The following is an 8,399-nucleotide window of genomic DNA, read 5'->3' as shown; positions in this document are numbered from 1 at the left end:
TCTGTCTAAGTCGATAGCTGAGGTCCAGGGCCGCCTGTATACGGTCAAGGCAAGACCCACTGACAGACTGATGGACAGACAGCCGCAGTCCATCCCAGGGCTCCATATAGATTAAAGCCAGCTTCTGTGAGCCTATAGTCGCGGTGCGGTGATTGTGCCTGCAGGGCCTATAGGCCCCAAGGGGGGGCTGGGCTTTGCAGCAGGAGGGGGAGGAGCGAGGGATGGAGTGGACATCCAGCCCAGGGACCGTGACCCCTTTGACCTTGCCAGAAGGGCAGCAAATGTTTCCGAGCTGATTAGCGCGTCCCCAGCAGAGTACCCTGCTCTCTGCAGAGGCGTTGGAGGAAGTCCAGAAAATATGTCATTCACTTATTTTCGACGGGGAAATAAAAAACAGTGAGGCGAGATTAAGTACATTCACTTTTTTTTTTTTACATTCTTATACTGTTTCATAAAATAGCAACACATTGTCTAATACCAGAGGTCAAATGTTACTAATATTTAAATACTATATTTAAGTTCCACAGTTTTTCCTCTATACTTGTAATTCACTGCATTTTTTACTTTTTGTTCCATGACATTTATTTGAGAGCTTTTTTTGCACACAAGGCTTTCACACAATATATTATGTACTTAAATATTAAATAAGATGCATTGGTACAGATTGGACTGCCCAAAAATACCCACATTTATACAATTAGCTCAATCTCAATCAGCTTCAACACCAAAATGATAATAAGATTTGAAATGCACCAGTAATGTTTATCCAATAATATACTGTAATATATAATATTGTAATAATCTGAATAATTTATTCTGCATGATATGTACTTTTCCTTTAATACTGAAGCACATTTTGCTGCTAAGATAAGGCAAGTTTATTTATATACCACCTTTCAATAAAAAGCCAATTCAAAGTGCTGTGCGTAAGATGCAAAAGGCATTAAAACAAGATATAAAAGAAACACAAAGTGGATTAAAGCTGGAGTGCGGCACTTTTACATTATCATTACATTCAAGCTAAATGAGTTCAAATAATGCCGATTAAGCCTTTCAGCTCCAGGTAAATCTCTCTGTATTTTGCAGTTGCAGTATACTGGAGTTTTAAAACTGGTGTCAGTCCCGTGCTGGCACACTGGTAGAAAAACTTTTTTCATCAACCAGCAATGATTAGTTTGCCAGAGCTGAAGAGGGGAGCAACCATAAGATGTAAAAAGAAAAAAAAGAGTAAAATCAAGTAGAAGATTAAAAACAAGCAAAAGATGTTAAAAATGGTTAAAGAGTACAATTAAAACACAGCATGGTACAAAATGCGATTGAATTGCTTCATATTCAATTTGATTAAAAGCAGTGGCATCAAGAAAAGTTTCAAGTATAGATTCAAAACAACTGAGAGTTTGACTTGAGGTGTAGACCTTGTAATACTTGTATAATGAAGTAAAATTCTGAATGCAGGACATTATAGTATGATTGCAGTATCTAAGTAAGGATCTAAATACTTCTTCAACTATTCCATGTTTACACATGACTGTAACAACAGGCCATAAATTCACAAGCAGGCATGAAATATCCACAACAGCCACAAGGGGGCGATAAGTAGCCATGGAACGAGCTGCAAGACTGAGGCCCCTACAGATAACTTCTGCTGCCATGTGTCGTGACAGAAAAGCATCTCCTTTCTCATGCATGCCTTAATCAGCTCATACAGTTGGCCTCCGCACTGTACACAATTTAAAAAGCATGCGATCCTACTAAACAGCCAACACAAGGCTATTCAACTTGTCTTTTGAGAGACACTGCGGTGGAGTCAACAGTATTGATCCGAATAAGGAATGATAAAAGGAGGGGAGGCTGAGAGCAGGTGGTAGCGGGCCAGCAGATTCAGGGATTTAGTCGCTCACCGGGTATTTATGGTCAGCGCTGCAGAGTGGCGAGGGGGACCAGTACCTACTCGAAACAGATGCTCAAAGCAATGGGATGTGCCCCCATTGTGATCAGAGTGGACAGCTGAATTGTTTACCACCAAAGGGCCCTTTTCTTCAGCGGCAGGCCTGTGCACAATGGGGCCCCCACCGCAGTGACACACTGAGGATTTCTGCAGGGGGAAGCAAGGGAGGGTGTGTGCGTGTGTGGTGGGAGGGGGGTGCATGTACATCGAGGGATAGGGGGTTTACAGGGTGAGCCTCTGTCCGTACCCCCTTTTTTCTTTCTCTGTGCTCAGATGGAGCTCTCTGTGGCCCCCTCAGCTCCTCCACAAAGCCCCCCTAAAGCTACCGGAGGGCAGGGGTTTAAATGTCACGCTTGGCCATCAGAGCGCCCAGCCCCCGGCTCGTGTCTCCTGGGGGAACCACGCCAAGAGACAGGGAGTGGGACAGAAGAAAGCTAAGGGGAGGGAGACACTTGCCCTTGCCCCATTGTCCATTACGATAGGCATGAGCTGCTAACTGACTCCAAATCAAGTGTATCCTCTCGCCACGCGCCCTAGCCTTGTCCTGCTCTTGCTCAAACACAAAGGCCCTCTGTGTTTTTATTTTTTCAACCATCCATAGGTGAATAGCAGCTTTGGTCATGGTATGTTTGACAGAGCAGCTTAAAGGAGGCTGCAGAGTCTAACTTCAGCTGGCCACTGGGCTGAATGATAAACACGGTTTGCCATCCAGAGACGATCGAGATCCATCCACATCGCACTCCAGTGAGCCCTTACATGACAAAAATCAATGCTAACTTTTTGCATTCAGTCACATAAGAGGGACTGCAAAACGTTAAAGCAGGTAAAGGGGGGAGTAGGAGAGAGGGAGGGTATGAGGTGTGGGATGGCAAAGTGTCAAGCTGAAATACAAGTACAGGACGAAATATACGAGCTGCCGGCCAACTTTATCCCAGCCCAAGGTCCTGGCCCATACTTTACCCACCCACAAGATTGAGTGTTTTATGTATCTATTTGTTCTAAATAGTGGCACACTTGACCTTGAGGCAAGATGTGTGTGCTTGCAGCCTGGCCCGGGAATCATCCCTCCTGTCAGGCGCGGGAGGGAGTGACCTTGAACCGCGGAGGCACAGGCGTAGCTGAGTGCACAAACTCATTTAACTCCCGGGTTTGTTATCGACATGCTGTAATCGTTAACATTATGGATGATGAATAACTACTGACTGCCGTATACCTTGCGCAATATGTCGCCATGCCACGTAGACGTGGGCCAGCTAAGGGCCCACAATGGCAGACATGCCACGCTGATGGTCAGGTGACTAGAGGCCCACATTACTAAAGACTTGTTTTTCCACCCAATCACAGCGACAACTCATCACAAATGCCAGCAAAGCACACTGAGGTGCTTAAGGACATAGATCACTTCTGTGCTTTATGAATTCTTTTTTTTTTTTTTTTTTGAAGCACACATACCTCTGTGTGTACTCAGGAACACTTAACCTCCGGCATCAGCTGTTCAGGCATATGGAGTGGAGGTTTTCTTTTCACTGACTGTGTATTGATCGTTGTAAATGGGTGAATTTACGGTAGTTTTCTGAAAAATGCAGCAAAAGGACAAAGAAATTATTATGGACAACATTCCTAGAGCTGGAGGCATGAATTTAAACTTTTTAATTTTTAGAGATAGTTAATTAGCAGTTAAGTGCTCATGAAGTACTTGGTGAGAGAGTCATCAAAAAAGCACAAAAATGTTGGGACATATTTCTTAACCTCCAGTTCTCTGTTATGGTACACCCAGACCTCTATTAGGAATTAAGCTCTCATCAGTTTCCTTTTATTTTAATTTGTTTGTGGATGGACAGGTAACACCATGGCCTTTTGATCAAATAGTGCCAGAGAGTAAAAGTTCTTTTGTACATTCTTGTTTGCATTTCCACTGCTTCTGAGGAGCTGTTTTGTGAGGGTAAATTAGTCAGATACCGAACTGAGACGAAATACTTTATCAAGCATTAAGCATTTTGACTCGAAGACAGAGCCTCGACCACTGCAAAACTACAAACAGAATAAAGATATACTATACAGTGTGTCATTCTGATTTTAGTAGAAAAAAAACATGTACAGTAGGCTAGGAAAGGAATGGACATTAAGATGGGTTAATTTTCAGTTTTACACTTTAATGTCTTTAATCCTAATTACTAAAGGGAAGTGACAAATAATCAATAATGCGATATTTCATGATGTGCTCTCCTGTGATATCGATATTCTGCTGTGTCTCTCTTGTGATACTGAGGCCGAGGTCTTTCCTGTACCTACAACTTTTCTGAAAATACCTGTAAACTTGATTTTAAATCTCCATGTAACTTATGTGTTTGTGATTAAATAAGCAACAAAGTTAAAGTTAGAAAACAACTTTAACGCTTAGCGCTGTGTGATGAAGTTTGATTAGATCTGACCTCTCTCTTTGACAACCTGAGTGAACAACTCAATAAATGTCTTCACATTCTGACTCTGACTATAGTATCACAATAATCTGAATGGTGTGTGTAAATACCTGACCTCACCTTTTCCCAACATTGTCCCCAATCACTTCAAACCAGTGAGAAAAAACACAGAAAAAAACACAATTACAGACATCTCCCATGTTAAAAAAACAGTATGCGTCCCACTTTGGAAGGTTATGTTGTGTTCATGAAGAACCCCAGCTTTTATAGGAGGTTGCAGATTTAGAAAATACATTTCATGGGCCTGGAATTAAGTCACCTCATTATATATACTTAAAAGAAAATCTCAGTCATCCTTAAGATTGAAAGCTTTTCATCAGGTGGTAATACATATGGTATATAATAGATTTAAGTTTATCTTTCTTCTTCCATTATACAAATATACTACACTTTAGTTTTTGATTTCCTATTATATTCCATAATCACCTGTACCGAGAAAAACATTGTTATTTTGTAGAGTTGTGTGAGTAAGGTAATTTCCAGGCCTATTAATTCCTGCAAGTTTGTTTTACCTTTAAGATTAACATAACAGATTGATTACCCTCATAGAATACAGAATACAACATTTAATAATCAACTGAAACAAAATGAAATTTGAAAAAAAATACCACATGATGCAATATCATAGGCCTGAAATAAAGCATCAGTCAGGCCTGACTTAAAGTGAAATACCAAACAAAAATCAAGTCACTGCTGCCTTTCACAAGTTGCCCAGAAGTTTGCAGCAGAGCTGAATGTGCATTTAATATACAGTAAGTCAGAGTTTCCACAGCAGGTCTGCTGTTTGACCGCATACACAATCTGCCGCCAGAGGGGAGAAGAAAAAGTTTGTTAGATTTTCCTCTCCCTCTCTCTCTCTCTCTCTCTCTCTCTCTCCCTCCCTCTCTCTGTCTCTCTCTCTCTCTGGCCTTGGGAGTTTGACTTCTGCCCTGCCAGTGTTTTCTTCCTCTCCGGGCTTTTAGGGCTTTTCATCTCGCTTAGGTGCAAGGGCAGCCACTTCTCTCCTCTCCCAGCCCCTTCCTCCCATCCAACATGCACATACACATGTGGATTTCCATTTCGACTATAGCATGAGATTAGCAGCTCCACCACCCCAAGGCTGGCTTAAGACAGGAGGGCAGACAACCAGCAGTGTTGGTGGGATGCATGTGGAGGAGAGGATCCCCCAAGAGGGGTTTGAGGCCACAGTGGATTTTGTGGACGAACCCTCAAAACAAGCGGCTGTCAAGGATGAGTGGTGTTGTGAAGTGTCAACTTGATGGCCTCACATTAGCCCTGCACTGCAAGTGAAAAACATATAATTAAGTGCCCAATGTAGTTACAGATTCATGTTGGAGAAAGCCATTTAATCTGTGGGATTTTCTTCATACCATGAACTAATACAGCTGTCAAGTTTTAATTGTCAGAATGGTCAGGCCAGTAAAATGTAGGCAGCACTGTGACATCTTTTTCCTTGCATCTTGAATCCAGATTTAAGATCTTAATTTTAGGCTTGTGGCATAGTACCCAATCCCAGATAGCAAAATAAATCTGGCCCATAAAAGCCTGATTCTAAGACACTACTTTGACATCTGGACCAATTCTAGTGCGCATACAGAACATTAGACTGCCCAGATGTTATGGGCCAGACAGGCCAAGGACATGGGCATATGTTGGACCAGAATTTTAATTTTGCTACCTGGGATATATTGTTATTTTAAGAAAAAATAAGCATACTAAGACATGCAATTATTTGGCATTTGACAAGGGCTATAGGTGTGCTTGACAAAATTTGACTCCAGAGGGGTAACATCACTTTACTTCATCCACATCAGGAAATAAAACCTGCTTAAAACGAATATATTTGAATATATTTGCCCAGGTTTTGAGACATCTCTCTCTGAGTTTTCTGCCTTGACTCTGATACAGAAGGAGGTGAATCTAATTTGATTTGTGGTGCTCAAAGCACTAAGAAATGACATTTAAAAAATTCATCAGCAACGTGTCATTCCAGTCCCCGTTCCACTGGATAACAGAGCCTGCTGCCAACAGTCTTAATGGGGACAGTTTCTTCAGTAGGCAGTAGTTTCAATTAAAATAACCATTACATTGTTTCTGCATTTTAGTTTCTTGTTTTTTTTGGTTCTTTTTTTTGTTTGTTTTTTGTTTGTTTTTTTAACACCGTAAAAAACATTCCTTTTACCTGTGCTGGTGTGTTGCTGAAAATCTCATAAAGGGATATCTTAAAACATCAGCAATTAAAACCAAGCCTCACGGTTTACATGGGATAATTAAGGTGAACTTACCCTTATCACCTTTTACACCAGAGCACAAAAACATATATTTATTGGAAAAGGTTGTGCTATTCTACAGAGCTCAACCGGCTTACATGCAAGCCTTTATTAGTCAAACCACAATGATCAGACCACAAACCTCCAACAAGCCCATCTGACATATCAGGCATCCAGTAGCAGTGGCGCCTGTTACAACTGACCCGTAACATGTGGCCCAACTACAACTAAATTGTGGCTGAATTATTGATACAGTGGCGTCAGCCGCTTTGCAAGTGGGGGCATGAAAGGGAGCCAACATGGGAATGGTCTGCTAATTTTATATGGGAGCCTCAGGGCACATTCCTCCCAGTGAAGACTAAACATATTGACATATGTGTGTAGGGGGAGAGACTGTATATAATATCAGCCTGGTGCTGAGGCAGAAAAATGGACAATGTGACTCTCCGTACAGACTCGACCTCAGTCTACACATGTTGTCTCCTCCATATTTCTGTAAATATGGCTATAAAATCTGGGGATTTGAGTGCTGAGATGATGCATGTATGGAGAACTTGGCAGGTATGAGTTAAAATGTATATGCAATATCCTGTTCTCTTTTGCTCTCCTGCTTTTTTCAAATGCTCCCCCAGAATCATCACAGCTAAACTGTTTGTTTCACATTCATTTGTCAGTGTAATATCAATACTGTATGGATATATGGTGAGATGAATTGTGATGTATGGGATCAAGTCGTTGAGAGGGATGGGGGGGGGTGGGGGGGTGGGGGGGTTGCGCGGTGCTGTGGAGCTAAGCCAGGGTTGTTGGCCATCAGTGAACTGGCTGGCTAATTTCTCCAGAAGTGTCCAAAAGCCTTTGTGTCCTCAGTGCACTTTTATTTCCACCTCTCTTGGAATTGTGATGACCGTGCCTCGGGGCGACAAAGACACCTTGAGGAGCGCCCACCTTTAAATCCGCTGCTCCATGACTTCAACCATGACCCCTCGCTGGAGGGATCCCTCAGGCGAGATTTAAACGAGCTCCCCCAGGTCTGCAGCGGCTCCCCTATTCACCGTCACATTTTTAAAGACATGAATTGGCCCTCTCTGATGGCTGGTTGTAAAATGTATTTGAATTAAAAAAAAGAGAAGGTTGGGATAAATTGCTATAAAAACTTACATATGTGGATAAATGTGCCATGACGTGTGTGTAAACAGTGTGCTAGCGAGAAGAAAAGGGCTGATTTTGGAGTGACTGTGGCAGAAAGACAGAAGGAATGCTGAGGCCCCTGCAACCCCCTTTTCCTATCTTTCTTTCTGTCTTTATGTTTAGTTTCTTTTTGTTTTTCTTTCCATCATTGTCCATAAAATAGAGGGGAATCCCTGCAGTACCCCAAAGACAAAACACATTTATTGTATTTACATGTCATCAGCCTCCAGGCCTTTTCCTTTTAATTCCATCATCTCATTCTTTTTCCAATCGTTTTTTTTTTTTCTTAGATGGAATACTATCGCTTACATTTTTACAATTCCTTTCTTTCTCGCTCTTTTTTTTGCTATTATGGAGGACGAGTGGCGAGAAAAGCATACAATATACAGGCTATTGATCCACGCCCATCACTGCAGAAAAAAAGTCGGTGCAGGGGGTGGGGGAAAGGAGGGGGACTGGACACAGCGATCGATAACCTACTCTATCAGCCGTTTCCATGGCAACCGGCCGAGC

Source organism: Trachinotus anak, unplaced genomic scaffold, assembly GCF_046630095.1.
Source record: "Trachinotus anak isolate AG129_WGS33_773 ecotype Australia unplaced genomic scaffold, CSIRO_AGI_Tana_v1 ptg000032l, whole genome shotgun sequence".
In the NCBI taxonomy this organism is placed as follows: Eukaryota; Metazoa; Chordata; class Actinopteri; order Carangiformes; family Carangidae; genus Trachinotus; species Trachinotus anak.
This window is presented reverse-complemented; position numbering follows the sequence as displayed.